Raw genomic sequence first — 27,762 nt, 5'->3', positions numbered from 1 at the left:
CACAGCTGGCCAATAGGTAACTGCAAAAATGACAACTAGCTGGCACCTATCCATCTCTTACTTCTTTCTTCAATGCATTTGCTTTTTGGAGCAGAGGAAAAACAGAAGAAACACTTTTATATTACCTCAGGATAATGAGAAAATGCCTTGACTATAAGAGGAAGGCTGAAAATCTGAGGACCAAAGGCAGATTACAGTGATTACTCCTTACTTATAGGGAAATGTATGAATTGTTGCTTCAGTAGAAAATGCAACAATGTCTTTTTTACTGAACTGCAGAATCCAAGAACATCTCACAGTAAGACAGGGGCATACAAGTGTGGCACCAATTCTGGATTGTCATGCCACTTGCCCTGTGGCTTCAGGAAGCAAGAGAATACAGCGTACTCAATGTCCTGTATCAATTCAAAGAGAAATTCACAAAAACAGCCCACACTTTGTCCACCACCTATTCATGTTTGTACAGATGTTGAAATTAATGTTGCCACAATGAACATGGCTGGTGCACATTTGGTAAGGTCCGTGCATGTAAAATCTTTGCCTTGATTGGTTGAATGGGGGAATTTAGAAGGTTTATGACACATTACTGCATCATGGCTGTAAGCATGAATACTGAATATTAACATAATCTTCACTTCTTATATATGAAACACTATATGGCTCCTGCTTCAAGCATATCATAAAATTAATGCTCTATTGTTAATAGAGCAAATTTTGCACCTTAATCATCAATATGTTCTTCTCTGGGCTAAAGAATCCTGTCTTAAACCAACCACTAATGATTTAAATTTCCTCACAAGAATGGTACTTTGGGCTGAAGAAAGCTTTGGAATAATTTCTTTAATGATAAGGATCAAATCCAGGACATTCAGCTCTGGAAACTTTGCTTTCTTGATAAGCGGATTGATTCACTAATTCATTATCATGCATTTCTGCCTTTCTCAGCTCTTACGTGTGATTCACCAGGTTGTTTAAAGCATCATCAGCTGCTGTAAATTGATTTCTTTCCCTAAGAGAAGACATCAGGAATTATTTCTTCTTTTTCAGCTGCAGATACAAAGCGGCTTATTTTCGTGTCAAACATAACATAAAATGTACCTTTAATTTATTCTTTCTAGAAGAAAATGCATAATACACTTTCTGTGTAGCATTTGTCTTGTATACATTAATAGTTCAATTTGATGCATATGAACTCAGAATTTAATCCCAGGTGTTAGATATTGTTTTCTTCCAGGAAAGCAAGTCCATGTTTTACATTAATTTATTTTGTTTTCCAAATGACCCAAATTTAGTATCATTCCAAGACATGGAAACAAGGATGTTTCATGAAGGCTTCTCCCACTAGATGGGTGCTTATAGCATTTTATTTCTGCCCTTATATGAATTAATGCTATCCAGCAATGCTCCCTGAATAAGATCATGGTGCTCAGGATAAATCTGATTTATTGAGCTTGGTAACTGGAGTCACACTGCATAGTGGTATCCTAAAACCATAGGACTGCAATCAGATGTTGAAAATAGTGCAGAATGTTGGAAACCTATTTAGAATGACAATTCTCATTTTAATCCTTAATATTTAAAGAAAAATATTAGTACTTGTAGTTCGCTGGCAGCATTGGAGGCTCTGAATGTACTGGCAAAGAGATGGAAAAGCTTTTAGTTGATTGCAACACATACATTAGATTTAATTCTTGGACCTGACAATTAACTTTTGTTATTACTACTGTTTCCAGCACTGCAGTATAATTTGCAGGGTTTCTGCATTTTTGATAGCACAAGAAGATGGACTGTACATTTTCATGCCTTCAAAGTATTAAATGGCTCCTCTAGCCACCAAAATGCAAAAAAGAATAACCTCCTTACAGAATTTACAACGGCTTGTTTCAGATGGATGTATTTGAGCATTTATATGGGTGATGATTTAGTCTAGCAGAAAAATGCGTTGCGCACAAGCTGTTTTCATGAAGCAGAACCCAGCTAATATTTAACCTGCTCCTCTCGTCCTTGGCCTTCTCCCAAAGAACAGCCAGTTTTCTCTTTGCAAACTACAGTGTTAGTGGCATTGCTGTTTATCTGTTTATTGTGCAGGTATATTACCTACGCGGTTATTGTCATTATAATATCAGGAACTTCGGTTGCCCTTCTGCAGCCCTTGAGGGCATTGCTGTTTGTACAGGAAAAAAAAAATTACCCAAACACCTGTGCTCAACTTCAATATTTCATTCCTTTGAGAAATTAGGGCATTACAGCTCTCAGCAGTCAATCTTCCTCCCTTCCCCTTCCCCTATAACATCATGCTCATAAAACCTCCAACGTCCTGGGGTTTGCATAAGCATTCTTTATTATTTATCCTCCCACCCATATGCATACGCACTATAGAAGGGCTTCTATATTAGTGGCTTAGCGTGTCTCCACAATTTGCAGCCATTCAGCAGAGCTCCTGTATACAGGTTTGGTACCATGGCAACATGCCACCATTCTTATAGCTGCTGAGAACAGTTTCTGTAATGCAAGTTTCAGGCTACATCAGCATGCTTATGGAGCCGTTGTTTTTTTTCTTTTCTCCATTTCTTTACATGTTTTTAAACCACCTCTTATTGTTACACCTTATACAGGAGCCTCAGAAAGGGGTAGTTGTTACCCTTTACAAACTCGTGGAAGAGGAGAATGGGATCTTGTTCTTTTCTTTTCTTTTTACAGAGGACCAATAACAGGATCTGGATAAATGTATGATTCACAGCATTGGAGGCAGGCAAAAAAGAAATCTACCTAGCCAGCAAGCTTGAGATTCAGTTAACTGTAATGAAGCCCTTGGGTATACTACTATGAATATTAACTTTGATATAAAAAAAGTAAGCAGGCTTTTAAATTATTTTGATTTCACTTAAATTTGCATTTGAAAGTTTTAGAAATGGATGGGCAGGTAATCTGGAAAAATCTGTAGCTTGCAGCATAGTTTTTTTTGGGGGGGGGGTCACATAGTTTTATTTCCTGCTCCCCTGAAGTCTCAAGTAAGTTCTTCTACTGTTAGCCAAACTATCCATCTTGGTTGTATCATTCTTTCATTTCAGAATGTTTGGTTGTAAACTAAGCAGACTGCCTTAGAATACTGCACAGCCATAGCAGACAATAAAAGCAAGAAAATAGAATGGATGAGATATTGACATTTGGCCATCGACAGAAAACAAGACCCGGAGTACATTTAGAAACTTGGCATTCAGAGGGAAATAAATATTTCAGCCCACTCAGATATACAGAGACAGTGTAGCTCAAGGTCAAAAAGTATTCACCACCATTTTAATAGCAGTTGTAAATTCATGAAGAAAAGATATATCTTGTATAATGGATTCTTTTTTTTTCTATTTTAAACTATGCCATAAGTTTTGCATTTATGTTCAACATTGATCAGGCATTTTCTAATGTCCGAGATGATTCTTAGGGTGTAGATTGAGATGAACATCTGTGGTTGGCAGTGGCTTCCAGACACATTTATTTAGGGCATCTATGGACAGACTGACAGGGGGTGTGGTAGCTCAGCAGTTAAATATGCTGAGCTGGTCAGCTGGAAAGCTGACAGCCTGGGTTCAAGATCCAAACACCACCTAACTGGGTGAGCGCCCATTACTTGCCCCAGTACCTGCCAACCTAGAAGTTCAAAAGCATGCAAATGCAAAGCAGATTCTGTGCACCTAGGCATAGAGTTATGGAAGTGTCTTTGGACAATGCTGGCTCCCTCAGCTGGGAAATGGAGATGAGCACCATCCCCTAGAGTCAGAAGTGACTAGACAGGGGAACACTGTACCTTTACTGTTATGAACACACTGCTGAAATTCAGCAGGAATTTCACCTACTCCTCAAATAAGAGATAAAAGAGGTTTCTGATATGCTTCAGACCTTCTTCGCCTTTAAGCACCACATATGAGACTCCCACCATGTATACAATCAGACTGTGCATTGTTCCTGAGTGAGAACCTCTCTGCTGTCACCACCATCCCAAATAAACCCCTCCTCCAAGCCACAACTTTGTTTTTCCTTCATGCAGAAGCTTTGTCTGGCCCAGACAGCTCAGCCAAAAGCTAGCTACACTTTGATCATTTCACCTTTGAACTACTGGTATGTTCACTTGCATAGAAATGGTGCAGATGTTTGAATTGGTGCAAAATGTGGAACTCAATATTTTGACTAGGACGGCTTTCTTGGAGTTGACTATTTGATACAGAGTGTAATGCAAAGTGCTGCTGTTTAACCTGTAAACTTCTTGAGATCCAGATACTTGATAAAATGTTTCCTCTTCTTTCCTGTGTCTGTGCATTAAAGTACCATCCAGTTATCATCTGCAATTACACCTGTGACAAGTAAGACCTATTTTCACAGGAGGGAATATTTTAGCCCCAGAGTATGCTGGTGAGAAGCTGTCCTTAGATGAACTCAGCAACCATAACATTGTTCCCTTTATTTTCACACATTAAATATAATCATATCTTCTGGCTGTTAATAGTTTTTTTCAGATATACGAAGCTACAATAATGTGCTTGATTTGGTTTCACTTGTGTCATATGGGAAGCCAGTCATGGTAGTCCGAGCCAGTTGTAAAGCATAACAGAAGCCATAATTAATAAAATCATGCAATGCTTGAATCCAGCAAAGATATGGATCTTGATCTTTTGCAATCTGATTTTATTTACATCAAATGTGTCGCTTTTACATTTGTAAAATTACTTACATTTCTGTCTTTTTACCTTCAAGACACTGAGAGAATTTTGGATTTCAGTATGGAAAGACTTTATAGGAACATTGAATAATTATATTTTCTAATAGAGAAGAAATAGAAGGCTGTATATGCTAGTTTTGCAAGTCCAATTTTAATTTGATAAATCCAGGAAAAAGTTTGCTAGGCTTAAGTGCCTGGAGTTGGATTCCTACACCATTAAGAGGTCAAAGTACGACATTCAGTCTGCCCCCTACAATGCTGCAATTGCTAAAAATGCTGCACCTGGTAGATTTTTACCTTTTTAATGGGTCTTCTAATGATGGTTAAAACAAAAGGGCCTTTGAGTGCTCCGGAACTGGCAGTTTTATCTGTACTATCTATGTGTACAAGTAGCTTCTACCAACAAGAAAAGGGGGAAGAGAAACAGAGGTGGAGGAAGACCATTGTTTTAAAAGCAGAGGATTTAAATCTATAATTGTGTATTCTAATAGCACCTCTTTTTTTATACATGGCAAAGGCCTGAATGCTTCCTCTTTTTTCCTACCTCTTTTAAGCCATTCCAATATTTGTGACTTGAATTAGTAAAACAGCTGTTGACCGTTTCAACACACAGTGCACAGAAGAACCTACCACAGTTCCTAGCAGGTCACCGAGAGCTGTTTCTTAGATAGCAGTAAGAACTAGAGCTAGATAATACTGTAGATATGATTTATGAAGTTAATCTTCCTCTCTAAGTGCCCAGATTTTTTCTTTCTTCAGCTTTTTGACTTGTCTCAAACTCTTCTCCTCCAACTGTTCCATATCTGACCAATTTATTCTCCATCATCTGGGGTTACTATGGAATCCCCTTCTATTTCTCTGTACCCAGGGGGTGCAAAAAGCTTTTTTTAGGCTGTCTATTCAGAATCAACCTCTTTTTAAAAACTTAATCAATAGAAATAGAACTGATATTTAATTTGATACTATTAAGTACTAACGATACAACTTCTTTCAGGTTTTGCTAAAACCTTAGAGAATTCAAGCAGAGGGTCTGGAACTTATTATTATTATTATTATTATTATTATTATTATTATTATTATTATTATTATTATTATTATTATTATTATTATTATTATTATTATTCAAATTTTTATACCGCCCTATCTCCCGAAGGACTCAGGGCGGTTTACAGCCATATAAAAACATAAAAAACATAAGAATAAATACAAGTTAAAACAACATTTTAAAAAACTTATTACATTAGGCCAAATTTAAAAATATCGATTAAAATAGTACAAAACCCCATTTAAAACTAATTTTTAAAAACTAAACCCTAGGCCAGCCCCGCACAAATAAATAGATGTGTCTTAAGCTCGCGGCGGAAGGTTCGAAGGTCAGGAAGTTGGCGCAGTCCTGGGGGGAGCTCGTTCCAGAGGGTGGGAGCCCCCACAGAGAAAGCCCTTCCCCTGGGTGTCGCCAGTCGGCACTGCCTGGCGGACGGCACCCTAAGGAGTCCCTCTCTGTGGGAGCGTACGGGTCGGTGGGAGGCAGTCGGTGGCAGCAGGCGGTCCCGTAGATAACCCGGCCCTATGCCATGGAGCGCTTTAAAGATGGTAACCAAAACCTTGAAGCGCACCCGGAAGGCCACAGGTAGCCAGTGCAATCTGCGCAGGAGAGGTGTCACATGGGAGCCACGAGGGGCTCCCTCTATTACCCGTGCAGCTGCATTCTGAACCAACTGAAGCCTCCGGATGCTCTTCAAGGGGAGCCCCATGTAGAGAGCATTGCAGTAATCCAAGCGAGATGTGACGAGCGCATGAGTGACTGTGCATAGGGAACCCCGGTCTAGGAAGGGGCGCAATTGGCGAACCAGGCCAAATTTACTCAGCTGCATAGGGCCAAATTTTCCATCTTTATCATAGTAGAATTGTTCCACTCTCTATTGAAGTTTTGAAAGACGATGCTTGTTCCCCTAGGATATGTTTTTATCCCTGGCTTGTTTCAATACACTACACATCAGGTCAAAAACAAAGATATTTCAACTTTTCATATGGAAATCATATTTGTATCTATTTAAGTATAGAGGCTGAATCAACATCTCATGTATTATTAAAGTGTCCATATAATGCACAAGTGTGATCAGAACTTTTAAATCAATTTATTAGAAAATTTAATCTTCCTCATGGCAATAACTATTTTTTTAAGAGACCAATTTTAGGTGCATTAACAGCAGTATCCCAAAGGTGCTTTTCAAAAGGCAGCTGGACTTTCTTGGCTTTTTTCCTTGAAAAATCAAAGAAGCTTCTTGGATGAGAAGCGAAATGTTTTCAAGGGAAAAACCAAGAAAATTCAATTGCTTTTTGAAAAAAAACTTGTTTGGGAAAATCTTGACCTGGATTGAGAATCACCATAAATATTAATAGCAGTGGTGAATTTATTATTGGTAGCTTTAACTTATGGAAATTTACAGGTGCTTTCCTCACAGTTCCTCAGAGAGATGTAATTTTTATACGTGTGTTTAAATTGCATATATTTAAATGTTTGTTTTCTTGTCTTTGGCAATGATAGTAGCAATAATTGTGGAAAAGAAAAAAAAAGTCTGGTCCATTGATATTGCAATACACAATTTGTGATGCACAAATTGAAGAGACAGCTAGAAAAAATACTAAAAATATCATAATTTGAAGTTGAATGATTATGGAGGAAGACATCAATGGTTGTACCAATAGTAATAGGAGCCCTTGGAGCAATACCCAAAGGGCTGTCTAAATACATGAAAATTTTGAATAGAATAGAATAGAATAGAATAGAATAGAATAGAATAGAATAGAACAGAATTCTTTATTGGCCAAGTGTGATTGGACACATAAGGAATTTGTCTTTGGTGCATATGCTCTCAGTGTACATAAAAAGGCAAGATACTTATTAGACCTGAATATCCCGACTTTGCAAAAAAACCCCACCCTATGTGGAACTGCCTATATACTTAGATGCTACCTTAACAGCTCTTAAGTCTTTGGTTAGGACTTAAACTGTTAAGTTTTTACCAACCTCACTCTGTGAACCGAATCGAAGATTAGCAATAACAACAACAACAATATTAATGACATTGACAGATTCTACTTATCAAGGAGCATATGTGATCATGAAATGTTGCAAGCATACCAGACAATTGAAGAAGGGGGAAAAGGGCATTGAAAAAATATCCAAAGAACAGTGGAAAAGACATACTGAAGCTACTATACCATAAAGACTTATTGAGTACTGAAGAGACCGATGTGGCCTACAAGATAAATCAAATGAAGAATAGAAAAGAGACATGACATGGCCCAAGTTTTACTTGTCCAGTACATTGAAAAATAGCAGTCAAAGAGGTAACAAGCCCTGGCAGAAGCTAAGGACAGTTGAAGAAAGAGAGAGAGACGGGGGCTAATTCTGGCTGCATAAGACCAAGCCTTAAGAACAAATGCATTTAAAGCTAGAAATGAGAAGATAGCAAAAAAACTGCAAGCCCTTCCTTTGCAATGAAGCTGAAGAAACAGTGAACCAGCTGCTTAGCTGCTGCAAGAAGGTTACACAGACTGACTACAAACAAAATCCTGACAAAGCAGCAATAATGGTGCATTGGAAGATCTGCAAGACACACCATTTACTTGCAAGCAAAAACTGACGGGACCTTAAACTAAAGTTTGTCAGAAAATGAAGAAGATAAAGGTACTTTGGGATTTTGTTGTACTACTTGGAGACAACAAAAGAAAAATAACTAAAGAAAATCACAAAATACAAAAACTTGCAAATAGAACAACTGTGGCAAAAGAAAGCAAAGATAGTACCAATAGTAATAATTACCTTGAGTGCAATCCCAAAACACCTGACACCAATGAAATACTACTGACATTGCGGAAGCATCTATCCCAGGCACACTTCCCAAGCCTGACCCAACACCTTTAGAAGAGTTTGATGGTGTGTTCAGTTCTCCCTTGCACTCATCCTGCCCACTGGTTGATTATACTGATTGGGAGGAAGACAATGGTAGGAAAATCTATTCATCATTGCCCTTAGAGTAGGGGTCTCCAACCTGTGGGTCACAGCCTACTATTAAACCATGGCCTGTTGCCCAGCAGGCTGCAAGAGTGGCTGGCCAGTCAATGTGCATGCACGCACTCACCCCTACTCATGCTAGCATCACCATGAGCATCATGTGGGTGCTGACGTCACCATGAGCATCACATTGAGTGGTGTCTGGGAACTGGAAGTGCCGTGAGTGTCACTCACAGTGGGTACTCGCAGTCCTGTTTGCATCACATGGGCACTTATGGCCCCATTCACACATGCACATGTGGACGTAAAGGTGCCTGCCCCTCCCCTTCCAGGCACCAACCCAAAACAGTTGAGGAACTCTGCCTTAGAGTGTCCTGCCATAAGGCTGTAAGCATAGGACCATTTGGAGGTCTTTATTACTGAGGCAGATTACTTCTTGGTTATGAGATCAGCACAAATTGAATTGTCAGGAAAATATACCAAAGGAATGCACATTAATGTAGCTGAGAAAAAAAAACACCATCATCTCCCAGCTGCTTATGTGTAGAACCAAGCTGCTTTAGCTACATAGGCTTAATTTCCCTTTGGGTATGAAGAGGACTCTAAAACAAAGCTTGACAACACATAATCCCAGGTAGTTTAGGTAGGTCAGGTCCCATCTTCTGACTTTGAAATTATTGGTCCAAGTTTCCAAAATTCTGTCATCATATTTGAATATCCATGGCAAACAAAATGTTCTTAACTTTGCAGACAGGGTGAATAATACATTTCACTTAAGAGTTATTTTCTGAAACATTTGCAATGGAAGGGAGGACCTGCCTTTTGTCACTTATAAGTCATAGCACATATATTTAAAACATTGGCTTGGAAACAAACGTATTAAAATTCTGGTACATCACTGCTCTCTCCAAGGACTTCTTCCTATACATTGCACGTAGGAAAGGTTCACATCAAAAGAGACAAATTTGATTTGAAGCTGAGCTCCAATTGTATTGGCACTGCTTGGCTGTATGATTATTCTAAAAGGATAATAATGTGGTTGAATTGTTGATGGGTAAACCAAGGAAGCAGTGTCATGTAAAGAAAATGTTCAAAAGAAAATGGAATTTGGAAATGAGGCTGGTTAATTACAAGGAAGATAAAAGAAAATTAATTAAAAGAAGGAACCCATGAGGTATTTAAAAACACTGCTATCTACAGGGCATTTGGCATTGATTGGGTGGTTTTTTTTGGTGTGTTTATTTATTTTTTGTCATTAAAAACAAAACAAAACAGAACAGAACACCAGACTAAATTAACCCTAAAGCTTCATACATTCATATTATGCAGTGGTGAAATCTGAACCGGTTTGCTACCGATTCACTGACTAAATGTGAGATGCACACATGGGCAGTGCAAACCAAAAGGAGGCATGGGGTAGGTAGAACAGCGCCCGTGTGGGGGGGGGGGGAGGTGATCAGTTGTGGCATGCAATCTTTTTTTTTTAACTTTTAAAAGCATTTTTTTTACAACCTATTGTGTAACTGTCTGTATCACAGCCCTAGGGAGCAATCCAGGAAGATCCACTACTTCAAAGCCCCATTAAACTGGCTGAGGAATTCTGGGAGCTGAAGTCCAATCATATGCACCATGCAATATGATTGTTGACAGTCTTATTATGTTTGAAGGCTTTAAGGCAGGGGTGAAATCCAACAGGTTCTGAGAGGTTCTGGAGAACCGGTAGCAAAAATTTTGAGTAGTTCGGAGAACCGGCAAATACCACCTCTGGCTGGCCCCAGAGTGGGGTGGGGAAGAAGATTTGCAATATCCTTCCCCTGGAGTGGGGTGGGAATGGAAATTTTGCAGTATCCTTCCACTGCCACCCCCACCAAGCCACCCTCACGGAACCGGTAGTAAAAAAAATTGGATTTCACCACTGCTTTAAGAGTATATGAAATAATATATGATGAGGTGGGTCTAAATAATAGCTGCTGTTCCCAAATTTTAACTTTCTAGAGCTCGGGTGTCAAATTCATGGATCATGTTGCTGTCACATGACATATTGCAAAATGTTTTCCCTTCACAGAGCTGGGATGGGCGTGGCCTGTGCATGATGCATCTGGCCCGTGAGCCATCAGTTTGACACGCCTACTCTAGAGCAGCGTTTCTCAACCTCAGTAACTTTAAGAGGTGTGAATTTAAACTGGCTGAGGAATTCTGGGAGTTGAAGTCCACAAGTCTTAAAGTTGCCAAGATTGGAGATCCCTGCTCAAGAGTAAAAGGGAGGAAACGGGCATGCTTCTGGTCCTTTGGTGCAAAGTACACCTAATTTCTTTCCATGGACCTTGCTAGTTGGGTAGAAATGGTAATGCACATATTTCATAGGACCTAGCCTTTGGTCTATAGGAATCCCTCAGAAAAGGTTTGGAAGCAGACTACTGCTGGAACATAAGCAATTCTATTTTTGTCTACTTCAAAGGGAACCCAGTTGTGTTTGATAGGAGATGCTGTTGTTGGCAATCTGCTTCTCATTTAGAGTAGTGTTTGAAGAATGGCCTCAGATAAAATTTCCTCGAGTCCGAATGATTTGCGACCATATTCTACACTGACCAAAGTTCTTTGGTCATATTCAGTTCATCTAATCTACAAAGTCAATTAGCAACATTTAAAAAAAAAAATTCCTGTAGGAGCAGCTGGCACACAAAATGAAGCTCTCCAAAGTAATTCCCAACTATTAAATCAACTGAATCATATAAGGAACTATTTTGAATACCAAGCTTTGTGTTTTTTGTTTGTTTGTTTTTTGAGGAGGGCTGTTAACAAAGCAAGAAAAAAAAAAGAACTGCAAGAGACACAATCCAGGGTCAAATAGGAGTTTTTAAGGTATAAATCTTGAAAAAAAGCTTTTTCCTTAACAAAAGCTAAATACAATCCTAATATTAATTAGAAATAGCAGTGTGAGATACTTATCTACATCAAAGAGTAACTGCCAGTTTAATGGGCTCTAACACCAACATGGTTAATTCCGCTTCATTCCAAGTTGCCCATTGCAGCTACCCACCAAGACAGGCAATTTCTTGACTTGAAGGATTGAATGCCTCTTGGATTGCCTGCTATAGTTGGTTTCAGAGGTGGGTTTCTGGAGAACCAGTATCAGAAATTTTGAGTAGTTCAGAGAACTGGTAGAAAAAATTCTGACTGGTCCCGTCCAGTGGTGGGATTCAAATAATTTAACAACCGGTTCTCTGCCCTAATGATTTCTTCCAACTACTGGTTTACCAAACTGCTCAGAAAGTTAACAACCGGTTCTCCCGAAGTGGTGCAAACTGGCTGAATCCTACCACTGATCCTGCCCCCATCTATTCTCTGCCTCCCAAGTCCCAGCTGATCAGGAGGAAATGGGGATTTTGCAGTATCCTTCCACTGCCATGCCTACCAAGCCATATCCACAGAACTGGTAGTAAAAAAATTTGAAACCCACCACTGGTTGGTTACCACACACAACATAGAAATCTGTACTTTATTTCATTATATTTTACTGAATAATTACAATGGCTTAGTAAATATACAACTTAAAAACCCCAAGTGAAGAAAATAAATTATGGTTTCCTATAATGTGTAAACCCAAGAGAAGCTAGGAAATCCTTTTCTGTCACTTTTACTTACTCTGAAAATGATGTAAGGGATGACTATGGCTACCTTAATGCCATGTATACACCTAGTCCTTTGAACTGCATTGCCTTGCATTCATAAAACAGAGAATAACATGCTTGGGAGAGACTTTGGAGATCTTCTTGTCCACCCATTAGTTTTTGTCCTGCTCTCAAGTCTTTGGAGTATAAGTCCAGTAAATAAAATAAGATGAAAATAAAATAAGCTGCCCAGAGTCATCTTATAGAAGAGATTGGCAGCATAAAATGTAATAAAAGGTAAGTTGAATCCCTTGTGGTTTCATAGAGCCGGATTTTTCTGCTACTTTTTACCTGTTGAACCTAAAAGTTGCAGAAGTCCTGGATCTGCAATAAGACTTTTATAAAGAAAGATAACTATGGGATTGACCCTACTGAGTCCATCATAATTAGAGTTCCTATTTACTCATTAACATACTAGAGAGAATTAGGCACACAATAGGCTTCCACAAAAGATATAGACTATGTAATTGGAATTTGCTGCTTAAATGTGGGATAAGAATTAAGGAAGAAAAGGCAGCCCTGCTGGAGGAGAGATAAAAATTCTTTGCTTTTGGTGAGAGCAAAATGAACACTGCTTCATTTTCTTCATAGTATAAACAAAGTTTTCTTTGCTCCAGGATTGCTAAGAGGAAATACAGGGTAGAGGAAGACAATTACTGATTCCTTTCTGAATAAGTATGTGTTAAATGTATAACTATGTAATGGTTCTACAAGATAAAAATAATAACTCGACGTTTCTTGACATCCCAGCAGAAGTTAAAGTATGTTTTATAATTAGAAGAATAAAAAAAATGCCATGTACATATGGAGTCTACATAATTCACAGTATATGGAACAATTACTGTTAGCATGGCTTGCTCCATGAGATTTGTAACTTAGCATGTTGTATTAATCTAACAAATTGGAATTTATTCATTCACTGTGATTAAACAAGCCATGACATAATGCGATGTGTAAGCCAATGAGTGGGAAGATAATGGCTTCATTCCATACATTATAATCCTTGATCTGTATGCACGAGAATGCTAATCATAAGACCATATGTATTCTATATCCCAAAACATGAAGTTATTCTAGAACAAGCAGATTCCTTTTGCAGCAAGGAGAAACAAACATCTATTCTTCATTTCTACTTAGGTATGCCAATGTTTTAGGTGAAGCACGTATAGATAAAATCTGCATTATCTTCATATGGTGAACAATTTCAACTGGATCTGGCAGGATTCAAACTGGGTCGGTCACTGGGACCAGATTGGATCCTGCAACTTTGTCCTGGTACATTCACCTTCATTCGTGAGAATGGATCGTTTAAGAAACAAAAGACCAAATATTAGTAGAGAATTTCTCAGAGTTGCAACCTCAACATGTATCAAGGGGACCCTGGTTGGAAAAGGCTGGTCAGGTTCATAGCTTCTTTATTAGCACTCAGAAGTGTTTGTTTAAAAAGTCTGCTTTTTTAAAATAAAGTTTATAATCTCAGTTTTGCAGCCATCACCACACACTGCAGACACTCCTTGAAGGAAGCATAATCACAGCTCTTAATTCCATTTTTAAGTAAGGAGGTAGGAAGGTAGGTAGAAGTAGTTAGGCAGGTAGACAGCTAGGGTTACACAACAAATAGAAGGAATTTCATTCTATATGTTATGCCTGTCTGGGTCAGAGGTGGGTTTCAGCAGGTTCTGGCCAATTCTGGAGAACCTGTAGCAGAAATTTTGAGTAATTCGGAGAACCAGTAGTAAAAATTCTGACTGCCCCTGCCCCCATCTATTCTCTGCCTCCAAAGTCCCAGCTGATGGAGAGGAAATGGGGATTTTACAGTATCCTTCCCCTGGAGTGGGGTAGGAATGGAGATTTTACAGTATCCTTCCCCTGCCACGCTCACCAAGCCACGCCCACCAAGCCACACCCACAGAACCGGTAGTAAAAAAAAATGAAACCCACCGCTGGTCTGGGTGCCTGTTTTTTGTAGAGGGTTATTTTTATTCACCATTGATTTCAACAGGCAGAACATTCAAACATATGTTAGCAGTCTCATTTTGCTACTATTATAACACACATATAACGGTATCAACTTTCTTTCCCATCAGTTTGGATATGAACTTGAAAGTTTCTTTGTTTCTTTATGGAAACTGGATTAATCGGGCAATCAAAATAACCCTAATGATTTGAACAAATATGACATCATTATACAAATACTTTTTAAAAACTGAATGCAGCTTTTGTATGGTTAATTTATTATTTATTTATTATTATTTTATTATTTAAATTTTTATACCGCCCTTCTCCCGAAGGACTCAGGGCGGTTTACAGGCAGATAAAATAAACAGTACTATTACAAAATAAATACTATTAAAATACCACTAAAAAACTTATTCAATTTGGCATAATTAAAATTTAGCAAATAATAAAACCCATTAAAAACCCATTAAAAACCCATTTAAACCCCTTAAAACCCACGAATTTAAAAACTAATCCAGTCCTGCGCAGATGAATAAATGAGTTTTAAGCTCGCGACGGAAGGTTCGGAGGTCCGGAAGTTGACGAAGTCCTGGGGGGAGTTCGTTCCAGAGGGTGGGAGCCCCCACAGAGAAGGCCCTTCCCCTGGGTGTCGCCAAACGACACTGTCTCGCTGACGGCACCCTGAGGAGTCCCTCTCTGTGAGAGCGCACGGGTCGGTGAGAGGTATCCGGTAGCAGTAGGCGGTCCCGTAAGTAACCCGGCCCTATGCCATGGAGCGCTTTGAAGATGTTCACCAAAACCCTGGAGCGCACCCGGAAGGCCACAGGCAGCCAGTGCAGTCTGCGCAGGATAGGTGTCACACGGGAGCCATGAGGGGCTCCCTCTATCACCCGCGCAGCTGCATCCTGGACTAACTGAAGCCTCCGGATGCCCTTCAAGGGGAGCCCCATGTAGAGAGCATTGCAGTAATCCAGGCGAGACGTCACGAGGGCGTGAGTGACCGTGCACAGGGCATCCCGGTCTAGAAAGGCGCAACTGGCGCACCAGGCGAACCTGGTAAAAGCTCTCCTGGAGACGGCCGTCAAGTGATCTTCAAAGACAGCCGCTCATCCAGGAGGACGCCCAGGTTGCGCACCCGTTCCATCGGGGCCAATGACTCGCCCCGACAGTCAGCGAGGACTCAGCTGACTGTACCGAGATGCCGGCATCCACAGCCACTCTGTCTTGGAGGATTGAGCCTGAGCCTGTTTCTCCCCATCCAGACCCGTCGGCTTCCAAGCACCGGGACAACACTTGATAACCGTTGGGGTGGCCGGTGTGGAAAAGTACAGCTGGGTGTCATCAGCGTACAGCTGGTACCTCACACGAAGCCACTGATGATCTCACCCAGCGGCTTCATATAGATGTTGAACAGAAGGCGAGAGGATCGGCCCTGCGGCACCCCACAAGTGAGGTGTCTCGGGCCGACCTCTGCCCCCTGTCAACACCGTCTGCGACCGATCGGAGAGATAGGAGGAGAACCACCGATAAGCGGTGCCTCCACTCCCAATCCCTCCAACCGGCGCAGCAGGATACCATGGTCGATGGTATCAAAAGCCGCTGAGAGGTCTAATAGGACCAGGGCAGAGGAGCATCCTCATCCCTGGCCCTCAGAGATCATCCACCAACGCGACCAAAGCCGTCTCAGTGCTGTAACCGGGCCGGAAGCCAGACTGGAGCAGGTCTAGATAGACAGTTTCATCCAGGTGCAAGGGAAACTGATATGCCACCATACTCTCTACAACCTTCGCCACGAAGGAAGGTTGGAGACGGACGATAATTACCTAAAACAGCCGGGTCCAGGAAGGCTTCTTGAGGAGGGTCTCACCACCGCCTCTTTCAAGGCGGTCGGAAGACTCCCTCCACCAAGGAAGCAATCGTAATAGCCTGGAGCCAGCCTCGTGTCACCTCCTGAGTGGCCAGTACCAGCCAGGAGGGCAGGTCCAATAAACATGTGGTGGCATTCAACCTCCCCAGCAACCTGTCCATGTCCTCGGGGCGACAGGGTCAAACTCATCCCATAAAATGTCCCCAAGACCACCCTCAGCCGTCTCACCCGTCACTGCAATCTTGGTCTAGGCCCTCCCGAGCTGAGCGATTTTATCGTATAGATAACCGTTAAACTCCTCAGCACGTCCCTGCAGCGGGTCATCCCGCTCCCCCTGATGTAAGAGGGAGCGAGTCACCCGAAACAGGGCGGCTGGGCGGTTATCTGCCGATGCAATGAGGGAGGAGGCATAACTACGCCTCGCTTCCCTCATTGCCACTAGGTAAGCCCTAGTATAGGACTTCACTAGTGTCCGATCAGCCTCCGAACGGCTAGACCTCCAAGAACTCTCTAGGCGTCTTCTCCGGCGCTTCATCCCTCTCAACTCCTCGGAGAACCAAGGAGCCGGTTGGGACCTGCGCTAATTAAGAACGCTAATTCTTAATTAGCTGGATAAATATGAAAGAACCATTTGAGGGCTGTGGCCAGAAATCTAGACCCATCAAGAGGGATTAATGATTGAGGGTCCCTGAATAAAATGAAGCAAAGGTCCATCCAGAAAAAAGACCAGACTACTAGAGTGTGTATTAAACATGATCAACATAGAGTGTCTTCTACTCTCCCATGTCCTCTTACCTCTTACAAGAATGTTATCTGCCCCTTTCACATTCCAAAGTCCATGACAGGACAGGGGTTCCATACCTTCATAGAAAAGAAAAAAACCTCATACTGCATTATGGGAGAAATAAGTGAACATAAGGCCAAAGTTGTCTTTAATTGCTAGAAATATAGCAGGGTTCACACATTGGCTAAGCTGTAATTGTCACTTACACATTAATCCTGGCCAAGCAAACATGTTGCGCTAAACAGCACTTTTGTGGTGCCCTCCAATTATGTTGGCAGGGATAATCTCAATACATCTGCAGAGCACCCATTTGTAAAATTAGCAAATTGTACGAGTTCAGCCACTGTGTTTAGCCAACTATTATTCATGGCTTGGTGGTTGTGAGAACCAACCAATTGTGCCTTGCTCAAATGACATAATGCAATATGAGAATCCGGATTTTAAAACTGAATGAAATCTACAATCTGCAGGAGTTTTAGAAGCTCCATTCCTTTTCTTAAAAATATAAGATTCTCAATAACTATTCTGTTATTGCCTGGCTTAATTTATTTATTTATTTATTTATTTATTGTTTGAATTTATATACCGCCCTATCTCCCAAAGGACTCAGGGCGGTTCACAGGCATATAAAAACATCAATATACAAATTAAAACAATCATTAAAAAACTTATTCTACTGCCCAATTAATTAAAAGTAAAAAATATAGATATTAAAATCAATTTATAATACTGATCTTTTTACAGATCTATTTCAAATTAACCAGGAACCTATAAGTGGATTTTTATACACTTTCTTCCCTCCCAACTGGAAGGGATAAATGCTTCTTAAAATAGAGCCAGCTTTCAAGCATCTACCAAATAGTAGCTGCATCTCTGATCTATGAGTATTATATGCAAAACTGCTGTGTGAGAGGAAACTGGAAAAAAATAGGTCAAGAATAGAATGGTAATTGAAGAATATAGAGGGAGACTAACATAAAACATTTGAATAGTAGCCTAATAAGAAACAATTCCTTTTATGTGGTCAACATTTAGAGGATTTCTAATTAAGATCTCCTGGCTAAAAAATAGTGATTCATCTTCATTAATCATCTGGCCAGTGGAAGTTCCTGAATCTGAAAGGAACTCTTAGGAATTAATCACACAGCAACCTTAAAATCTGAACTGCAGAAGCGTTCTAAGAGGTTGCACAGAGTAAAGAAGCTGCACCAGGCTTTTGGCTCCTGAAATTGGAAGAGATTTTCCCCTAATGTTTACAATCTTCAAAACTGCTGTGAATTTTTTAGAGCTGCATAACAAGCTGGCTTTTTTTTTTTTTTTTGCAACATTTCATTTGGCAAATTTCAAGGAAAAGAAATCTGCTCTCAGTTTAATCTAGCAATTTTAGGAGCAACCGTCACTCTTTTTTTAGGCAGATACAATGCTGACTTTACACATCATATTATAAGCTATTCTGTGGTTTGTTTGAGTTTGGCTAACTGTGCTCAGCTTTTGCAGCTTATTCCACACAAAATAAAGTATCTTTGGGAAAATGTATGACTCCAATTAGTTTAGAACAGAGACAAATAAAATTATACTGTTATAGTTCTCTCTGTGTCTTACACACAAACACATGTGAATGTATATATATTCTAAAATACTTTGCCAGTAGTTTTGCTGCCTGTGAAGTGTCACTCATACATATAGCAGACATACACTACTGTAAGATGTTTCAATAATCAAGTGCCAGTAATGCCTGCCTGAACTAGCTTGAATTTTTGGAACATGAAGCTGCCTTCCACAAAAATATTTTGATGTAAGATGACTGTAGGCTTCTATGTAATTGGAGAAATGGGGCACAGTTAACTTATAGCAAAAGAGAATATATGTAGCTTGGGGTTGAACTAGTCAGATAATAAAATGTTTGCAAGCAAACAACCAAGCTCAGAGAGCTCCATGAACTACACCAGGGGTGTCAAACTCATGTTGTCATGGCGGTGTCACATGATGTATCAAGAGTTTCCCCTCCCTTTGCTAAACCGGGTGTGGGTGTGGCCATCGTGTGGAGTTTGACAGCTCTGAATTACACAGTTAAAATTATCCATCCCTCTTCTTTTCACTGCTCTCAGCTTTAAATTTAAAAACCAGGTTCTACCATGATGATGATGATAATGAGGAGGAGGAGGTGGTGGTTTTGTTTTTTTTTAATTGAGAAGCTCTAAAAAAAACTTAGCTCCCTGGAACAAGTTTTCCTTCAGCAGTCATTTGCAAACAATCAATTGTGCTGATAATTGATTTAAAATATCAGCAGCTCCCAAAGCTGCCTTTAAGCATTACTCATTAAACCATGGATATTGTTTATTGTGTTTGTTGAAGACATTATAATGGACTGTTCATATAGTGAACCCAGACCACACAGTCTACAATATTGACTTTAGCCAGTATTTAACAAATTCTCTTCCAGAATGTAGACTGTTGGCAGTTCCTTTCATTTGTCTTGGAAAAGAATTAAAGGGAGATTCCATGCATTCCATGTTGTAAGGCTGATGATCTCTTAAATGCCATGGACAACAGTCAGCAAATTCATACAAAGTCAGTGAATAGACCTGCTTTCTCACCCTTTCTCCTATTGCCAAGACTAATAATTGCAAATGGCCTGACCTTACCAAAGAAGTTTTCAATTATGCGACATCCAATAATTAAATTATTTGTCTAAGAATATGCTATTATTGTTACTGGCACCATTTCTTCCTGAACACCTGCAGGCATGATAATGGCTATTTGTAATACCTAACTGTTTCCCTCCCCTCCCAAAGAAAAAACCTGTACCAATATAAGAGAATATTTATAGCTCAGGATTGAACCATAGGATGATGTTGCCTAGTTGTAAAATGAAATGTGTGCAAGAAAATAAAGACCAGAGAGCATCAAGGACCTTGTAATAACAACTTGATCTATCCACTCACTTAATGGCATAAGTTACTTAACATGGTCTTCTTTTTTTTAAAGAATAGCATTGTTATTGACAGCCCTGTTAGCCATATCAGGGATCAGATTTTAGCATGATATATGAATTTGATCAGTAGTTTCTGTTGGTCACATATAAATACTTAAGAGATATTATAGTTATAGAGTCATTTAGTATGGACAAACAAAGGTGGCTTAGCCTTTTATTTCCATTTCATTATACCTTTTGACTTAATATCTGGAATCACAAATTAAGTTAAATTATAGTATTATTTTTTTTTAACTTGCCTCATTTGGTTACGCTCACAGAATGAATTAAGCCAAAGTGTTCACAAACTACAGTGGCTGGGCTCATACATAAACTAACCAAAAGCAAACTATAATACTGTTTGATGCACTGTGAAAAGGTTACTTCCAGTCAAAATATGCTGCTATTTCAAATTAGGCACAGCCCTCAACACTGTAGTTATCTTTTAATAACTGTGTACTAATAATAAGAGAGGAAGTGTCTGATTTCGGATTATGATATATAGAGGTATAGCTCAAGACATCTTGAAAGCACCAAATTTGGAAGTCTTTAATATATTGTTACCTACTGATCTTCACATCTGAGTGCAGTTTGAAGCATTTTCTTCACATTAGTTCTCTCTGGTTCTTAAGATACTACTTAGCAGAAAAGCTAATTTGTTCTGCTCTGAAATATGTTTCAATGGATGGTTTCCTCCATTACAGTAAGGTAGACTTTTTACATCCAAGTTTATTGAACAAGCCAGAGAAGCCTGACTCAAACATAATTTTCAGGTGTGTGTGAAACATTAACATTACATACATCATGCTTAGCTAAAAAACGAACCTCATTAATTCTTAATGTAATATATGAATATTACATTATAATTACAGACCAGCAAATGTTTATCTGATCTCTTAGTTGAGTTCCTGGATTTAAGGAGAAAGTATAAAGTTAGAGATATTGGTATCTATAGAAACATACACATGTATATCCAGCTGTTTTTAGAGTTATTAAAACTGGGCTTTACAGATCTAGATAGACACTAGATGGCAGCAAAAAGGTCTAGAATTTTATTAGTTGATTTGCTGCCAACTAGTGTCCAACTTGGTATGCAACCAAGTATGTTTGTCATTGTTGATTTTCTTTCTCCAGCATACAAGTAAATAATAGTCTCACTCCATCCTGAATTCAGTTTAGCATTACTTAATTCTTTAAATGCTACTCATTATTTAGTTATCTACCCTTTGCAATGTTGCATCATCTGGATGTTATTAACCATCTGATTAGCTCATTTGCTGGTCATTAATAAATCTGCTGAAAAAGACCAGACTCCATTTATTTAGCCTATGGCATACAACATCAGAGAAATCTATACATGCTAGATACAGTGTAGTCGTGACAGCCTAAATTGCTAATTCATTCTGTTTGATGCTTGGGTGCCTATCCTTGGTACACAGCAGGGGGTGAACTACTTTACACCAGTTAACTATTGGCGCTCAGGTTGCTGGCTCTTCTGGGCTCCTCCGCTAGTCTCACCTTGCCTTGCCTTGCTTTGCTATGCCTTGCCCAGTGGTGGAATTCAATTTTTTTTACTACTGGTTCTGTGGGCATGGCTTGGTGAGCATGGTGTGGCTTGGTGGGCATGGCTTGGTAGGCATGGCAGGGGAAGGATATTGCAAAATCTCCATTCCCACCCCACTCTGGGCCCAGCCAGAGGTGGTATTTGCAGGTTCTATGAACTACTCAAAATTTCCGCTACCGGTTCTCCAGAACCTGTCAGAACCTGCTGAATAGCATCTCTGGCCTTGCCCCATCTTGCTCATATCATGATGCCTCGCATCTGGCCAGTCAAGCTCTGGCTTCAGCTCTTTGCACACATGAATGCAGCTAAGCTTTTTCCCCATCGAAGTGGTACTCATTTATCTACTTGCAATATTGCATGCTTTCGAACTGCTGGGTAGGCAAGAACTAGGGAATGAGCAATGGGAGCTCACTATGTCTCACAGAGTTGGGCTCAAACTGCCAAAGTGCAGACCATTTCTGGCCAGCAGTTTCAGCATCATTAAGCCACCATGTCTATATGACAGCTGTTCTGGTCCTGTATCCTATATATATATATATATAGTATATATATATATATACCCTCTATAAAAGAATGAAGCTTCAATCTTACACACACAGTCATAACCACAATACTGACTTACAGTATTACACCCCTGTAACAGCCATTATGCAGATGTGAATTTGTTCTGTTACATATCCAATTGGATTTCTTTGTATCAAACAGATCCTTTGAAAGTAAATTCAATACTCTATACTTTCACCTAAATATTATATATTACAATGGCAATATGCTTATAAAAAGGTTTTTACCATAAGCAGAAATAGCTTGAATGTTTAGGAAAAAGTAAATCAAAGATAGTTGTGCATTAAAGGGTTTAGATATAATCTCTAAGGAGGATATTTGAATCCTGTCAAACGATCTGCCTTGAGTATATTTATCTTCCTGTGGAAATGATTTCTAACAGAGACTTCACTTACCATAGTAATCACAGTTGCATGATTTCAGCTGATGGTATTTATTATGTTATGAAGTTTCATAGGATTACTTCTGTTTTGTAAAATAAATGTATAAGAGCAGGCAAAGCTGGAGAGTGGAGTTAAGCATGTCATCAGTTTGGAATCTTTTTGTTCCCACAAACCCTCCATGTCCAACTGCTCTTGAATTTTTTTTTTAATTTACATTTATATCCTGCCCTTCTCCGAAGACTCAGGGCGGCTTACATTGTGTAAGGCAATTACACGACCCTTATCTGTCAATTCCATGACCCTTATCTGTTTCAGGTCAGGCACAAGGAATCAGGACAATGCATAAAGTTGCAAGATATAAGATTTATTCATGGCTATACACAAGAATCTGATTGACTAAAGTACAGTGCTAAATTAGTGCCAGATAAGGGTCAACAGAATTCATGAGGAGTTGGAATGCTTTTGGGAATGCAAGGATGCTAAACTAATTATGTGCTTAACTCTGTCCCATAGCTTTGCCTGCTCTTCTGCAATAGATGATTCAAATAATAACAGAACAGCAGAATAACAGAGTTGGAAGAGTTAGAAGACCATGGAGGTCTTCTAGTCCAACTCACTGCTCAAACAGGAAATCTATCATTTTGGACAAATGATTGTCTGATCTCTGTTTAAAAACCTCCAATGTTGGAGCACTCACCACTTCTTCTGGGGAAAAATGCTTAAAAGTAAAAATGAAAAATAATAGAGTAACCAAATGTATCCACATGAGTGGTCCTGTTTGCTTCATTGTACCTGAATATTTCTTATTAAGAGTCCATTCTGATGGAAATTCTAATTGGCTTAGATCTATTTGAACAACAGAGAGATGGTGTTTTCATATAAAACATTTATATGAAAAACGTTTTAATTATTGTTTTCTGTTTGTCATTTTGGTAGATTGAAGAAACGATTGTGAAAAAAATCTAACGTATTGTATTTTTCTATTGGCTTTGGCATAGTCTGGTAAAATGATATAGAGTTAAATCAATTATCACCATCTTTTCATCCAGAAACTGATATAGTAATATATTTTATATAGCTAATTTATAGATTTTATTCACGTATTGCTCTTGGGGTTTTTTTCTGTCACCCAATGTATATATCAATCATACTGATATCAATTATACATTTCATTATTATTTTTTTGCATCTTTTGGTCAAACCAGTCAATCAGGGGATAAATGAACATTCTAGTATGGATGGTACCTTCTTACTAGGATTTGTGAATAAATTTGGAAGGCACATATCTCAAAAGAGTCCTCCTTGCAGCCTGGAGTGTGACTGTGCTAAGATGCCCTATTGAACAAACTGTAACACCAAACCACTGCTTTATTATTTGACGCACATCCAAATGTTTCAGATTAAACTGACTATTGAAATCATGTGGTTAGGATGGATGCTATGTATACAGTATATTGCTCTCAATCTATTGATTTTCATAGCTGTGAAATAAGATAATAAAGCTGGGGAAGCTGCTTCTGTTGATTTAAGCTAAGTTGTAGACAGAGGTGAAATCTACTTGCCTTTCTTATCAATTTGGAAGGGCACGTGCCATGCACGTGCGATTGCTTCACTCACACACACGTTACATGCACACACAGACCTTCTGTGCATGCGCAAAACCTTCTGCACATGCGCAGAATGTAAAAAACACATTACTTTCTGGTTAAAACCTGGAAATAATGGCACCCAGGTGGGTGGGCGGAGCTTCGGTCTGCCATCGCTACCAGATCGCCGAACCAGCTGCCAAGATTACTACCGAATCATGTGATTCGGTCCGAAATGGAAGCATTTCTCCCCTGGTTGTAGAGCAAGATTTGGTAGAATTTTTCATACCTACTGCTTTGATCTCCAAAACTGCCCATCTCTTCACTCTACTTCTCAGTTGCCAGCTTCTCTCAAAGCCATCTCATTTTGAAGTTCTTAACTGTGTATTATTGTGCATGTTTAAAAAGAAGTGATTCCCATCAAGGTTAAGATTAAGGCAGCTTAATCTTTAAACCTATATATTCATCTTGTTGATTGTTGTGGGCCTTTTTCTTACACACAGAGACCCATTAATTTGTTTTCCTTAATGCAATATTAGTCCTCATTCAAATAGACTACTGAACAATTGCTTGAGTGTGAGCAACTGTTGTCCCTTGATGGAAATGACATTTAAATTAAATATATCCCATTAATAAAATAGCATGCTTTTTTGCCTCCTACAATATTGCATATTGCTCCCAACAATCTGGGTCCTCATCTTGCTGACCTTGGAAGAGTGGAGCGAGGCTGAGTCAACCTTGAGCTTGAACCTGATGAGGATCAAATTCCTTGCAGTGGTAGAATTAACCTGCAATACTGCATTCTAACCACTGCACCACCATGGCACAATACATACAGTATATCCATCCCAGGCTAGTTATCTCAACTCTTTGCTCAGCACACAACAGGTTCACTATCCTCCCAACTATTGCAAAGGAAACCCAGTAGTTAGGATTTCCTTTCTTGATTGTTGACATTTTTCACCAGACCAAAATTCAAAATTTCAATGGCTTGATCAAGTAATTGACCTTGGTTTACCGTACTGGAGATCACTATAGCCTATTTCCACCTATTCCTACTATTCTCTCAACCTTCTGTGCAGTATAACAATATGTCAAGAGGAAAACAAAAATGCTATGTAAATTTGAGCGCAATCAGCTTCTAAGCAAGTAAGAGTCAGGGCAAGCTTACTAATAGGAGGCAGAATTGGAAGGACCAATGCATTCAAACACAACTTTCTTTATCAGGAAGGGGTTGCTCCTTCTGCTGCTCTGCTCTTGATGTCAGTGGGGCACCTGGCTAATACTTATTATGCCTACTTTCTGGGATGGCATCATCAGTTGATTTTGATGTTGCCCGGGCCACTGCCCCTTTACCCTTTTAATCATGTTGCCCACCAAAGGCTGAGCAAGGAGGTACCATGTTCAACAAAAAAAGTAACAACTACCCTATTTCCCCTAAAACAAGACATCCCCTGATAATAAGCCCAACTGGGCTTTTGAGCACATGCACTAAAATAAGCCCCCCCCCCCGCAAAAAAATATTTAAATGCATGTGCAGCGGGTCCACACCATTTCCTCTGGTTAGGGTTAGGGAGACAGAGCTGGAAATCAGGTAAGACAGCAAGAGAAGCCCTGTCTTGCTCCATGCACCCCAAAATAATAAGCTATCTCCAAAAATAAGGCCAAGTACTTATTTTGGGATTCAAAAAAATATAAGACAGGGTCTTATTTTTGGGGAAACACGGTAGTTCTCATGAACTGGACCATACATTGATATACCCCAATGTTAACATGAATGACTTAAGCTATCATCTCTGCTTCAGATGAGAAAAGGCCTAGCTAATAAAACCCCAAGCAGATTCTTGATAACCTGGGACTAAAACTAACTCCTCTACTCCCTGGCAGCTTGGTCAACAGGTTTTCATACTTAGTTGACACATTAATTGTCTTCAGTCTATAGGTAAGTAGGTATGAGCCACTAGCCTTTCCCAGCTTCTTGTCCTTCCTAGATAATATGTACCATTACCCCACCCCCCAAGCAGCGTCTGCAAGGGTTTTGAGTAAATTTTTAAACAGAACAACTCCTTGAAAGTTTAAGAGAAGCATGTTCGGCAGCAATACCAAAGATAATGCTGAATTCAGCATTGATGTCCTACCAATGCTTGTTCCCATTTGCTACATTAACACATCACAGACTTGATATTGCCTAGTCTTTTACAGAAAGTATTGGATTTGATTTGCCTTTATCCTTTTCCCTCCTGAAATGTATAGCTCAGGCTGATTGTAATGAAGGCAACCTCATTTCAACCCTTTTCCTTGGCCTTTGCTGCAGGAACCTCAAATATCCAGAGGAGGGTGCTTGTGGCACTCCAATCATCATGTTGCAATGAAAGAGTTTAATATCATATCCTTATTTCTGGAGTGAGGGAGGGGGATGAAGCATTTTCAAGCATCCCATCTGAGTCAAAGCACTATTAAACAATCACGGATAAGGCATGGTTATCAGTATCTAGATTAGCTTGCAGGTTTCTGCAATTAATTGGCATATTTATCATTTGAACTGCTTTCCAAATAGACAAAGTGGTCTTCCTAGGGCTGCAGCTCTTGGCTGCGAATATCTTCTGTTTGTAATATGAAAAAGATGGAGAAGATGGGTGGGGAAAGAAAGTCTGCAGATAATGTTGTAGCACAGCTATCAGACAATATAAGGCAGAAAACCCAGAATTCCAGCCTACATTGGTGAAAAGAATTTTGGATGTTCTAATGCAATAGTATATTTGCTCTCAGAATTTTCTGCTTACGAGATTAACTAGAAAATATTTCTAAATATCTAAACCTCGCAGGCTTCTTCCTTTGAGAAAGCACTGAATCTGTATCGACTCCATTAATGAGTCATCAACAAGCAAAGAGGAACAGAAGAATTATGTTTTACTTAACCCGATTCATAAGAAAAAGAAAATCTTGTATGGAAAATTAGACTGAATACAAAAGTAATGAAAAGTGGAACATTTGTAAAAAATGTTACTTGGCACTGATTTTGCATTTATATTTAAAAGCAGATGAAGGACTGAAAAAAATGCATAACAAAACAGAACCACATTTTTTAAAAATAGTTCTCTTTATCATATTAAATAAAAAGTTGAAATATCTGCTCCTTGTTTATAATTGTAGATAATAGAAGGAATGGGGAATGAATTTTTGCACAATAGCAGCAACATATAAGGAATTTGAACTGTAAAAAAAAATATTAAATGCATGTAAATCACTGAATAGGAAATGTATACACTCATGAATAAATGAAATGCATTAGGGATATTAGTCTTGCCTCCCAGATACGTATCTGCTGCAATTTTACCAAAGCATGTCCAACCTTTAAATAGTGCAGTATTCCGCACTGGAAAACATGGTATTTAAATAATGGCATATTTAAAAATGTGCCAGAGCTTGGAGTTAGAATGCATGTTTAATATGCAGAAAAATATCAAGTTCACTCTATTGGCTTTTGAGCTAAAATGAAAAGGATTTTTGCAGAAGTCTCTTAAGAGCAGCTTCCAAGTGTCAAAGCAAACACAAAAAGATCAGCTGCTTCATACATCATTCTGCTGTGACTTCTTACCACTGCACACTTCAAATTGTTTGTATATACAAAACAATGCTCTATTAAAGATGCAGCTGTCAACAGGAATGTGCAGTGAT

The sequence above is a fragment of the Ahaetulla prasina genome, chromosome 8 (assembly GCF_028640845.1).
Source record: "Ahaetulla prasina isolate Xishuangbanna chromosome 8, ASM2864084v1, whole genome shotgun sequence".
Lineage (NCBI taxonomy): Eukaryota > Metazoa > Chordata > Lepidosauria > Squamata > Colubridae > Ahaetulla > Ahaetulla prasina.
This window is presented reverse-complemented; position numbering follows the sequence as displayed.